Source organism: Aplysia californica, unplaced genomic scaffold, assembly GCF_000002075.1.
Source record: "Aplysia californica isolate F4 #8 unplaced genomic scaffold, AplCal3.0 scaffold00253, whole genome shotgun sequence".
NCBI classification, from domain to species: domain Eukaryota; kingdom Metazoa; phylum Mollusca; class Gastropoda; order Aplysiida; family Aplysiidae; genus Aplysia; species Aplysia californica.
Genome location: NW_004797523.1, coordinates 914,527 through 916,190, shown reverse-complemented (window position 1 = coordinate 916,190; position 1,664 = coordinate 914,527). Strand labels below are relative to the sequence as shown.

The 1,664-nt window shown below is 36.7% G+C and overlaps 1 protein-coding gene across 5 annotated transcripts in view; it reads right to left on the bottom strand.

The window, feature by feature from the left end:
- Nucleotides 1-1,664, bottom strand: part of LOC101849468 (tyrosine-protein phosphatase Lar) — a 178,687-nt gene that overhangs the window by 92,355 nt on the left and 84,668 nt on the right. For all 5 annotated transcript variants that reach the window (XR_004858652.1, XM_005100613.3, XM_005100614.3 and 2 more), the window contains exon 3: nt 543-607. The gene's annotated coding sequence lies outside the window, so the exon portion shown is untranslated. The remainder of the gene's footprint in view (nt 1-542; nt 608-1,664) is intronic.

The window sequence follows — 1,664 nt, the reverse complement described above, 5'->3', positions numbered from 1 at the left end:
GGAGGAGGAGGAGGAGAAGAAGAAGAAGAAGAAGAAGAAGAAGAAGAAGAAGAAGAAGAAGAAGCAAATACAAAACAACAAACAAAAACAACAAAAGTAACAACAACAACAACAACAGCAACAACAACAATAACAACGGGGAATACAATTATCGCACTCTAGAGCGACAGTTCGAGACTATGGTTGCTCTATTCCTGTACGCCACGGTTACTCTTTTGCTTTAATCTGTTGATTGGATGCCATACTTCTAATATTTGACATCATTCTGTTGCCTTAAGGCAACCGCCAATTATTGGTGGAATAGCTTTAATTTCAATGTCATTCGCTGTATCATACTCAACATTTTAGACCCCCTTGTTTGAATTACGAGCAGTACTACGTTAGTACAATGCCTACTGTATACATCGTTTACAGTAGGCGCTGTGTTAGAAGTAGGGAATAAAATATTACTTAATCGAACGAAACACGTAAATTTACGCAAAGAGCGACAAATCGTACACGAATTTGTTCCAACAAACGTAGAAGCCACATGAATCACTCACCATAAACACGCCGTTGCTCCAATCTGCAAGCACCGGCGATCTCCTGCAGTCACGTGACGCGGTATCTGGGGAAATCAAGAGACGATGATTATATACATAATTGCCGCAATTCTTCCACATGGCATCATACCTAACGCCAACAACGACAAGATTCGATCAACAACAAGAGCCTGCAAGAGCCGCTGGGTCGTCCACGCGAGTACAGCACAAACTCCCGAACGGATCACAATTCATTGAGATGAATTAGTAAAACATGGAATTTATAGATTAAACATTGAAATCGTTGTTCACTTATGTTTACGCTCTGAATTCCTCTGAGAGTCTGAGCAATTTACTTTGAGAGAAGTAACTTGAAAAAAAAGAGAAAACTAAAATAATGTAATATGTATGTCCTACAATAAAACCGAAAGCGATCGATTTTGTTTGCCCTTATAAAGCCTTAAGGGGTTTTATAGGAAAAAATGAAAAAGAAAACGAACAAAAAACATAAAACAAAAAAGCAATAAATGATATGTAGACTTAATAAACCTAGCGTACACTCGTTCCGCTCAATTTGAGCGCTATCATTGTCATGCATAGTGCATCTACACAATAAGAAACAAGCCGATTACAACATTGCTAACCTATTTTTTCCCCTATTTTTTCTTCCATGATTGCCTCGTACCTCAAAAAGTATATTACACGCAGGGATACGGTAACGTTGTTTGGTGATATTCTAAATATCTAAATAAACATTTGTTGAGAAAAAAAATAAGGAGAATGAAGCAAACATACATTGGGTGGACAAATTGGAGATGTGATGAAATAAAAACGAAAGGTAGTTTGGAAAAACAATAGCAAGAGCTGAATAATGGTGGTAAAAATGAAAAGGAAGAAAAGCAAGGGAAGTCTATCAGGGACCCTTTTAGTTTAAATTTAGGCCCCCCGTTCCGAATTCGTTTACTATTTTTATAAAACTAATTTTGTTCGGCACATAAATTTACGAAAAAAGAAAAGCCAGATCATCATCATCATCATCATCATCATCATCATCATCATCATCATCGCCTATTCTAAAGCAATGTAAAAGGTGAACAATGAAAATGAGCTCTATTTTAAAAAGAATCCAGAAAGAAATGATGA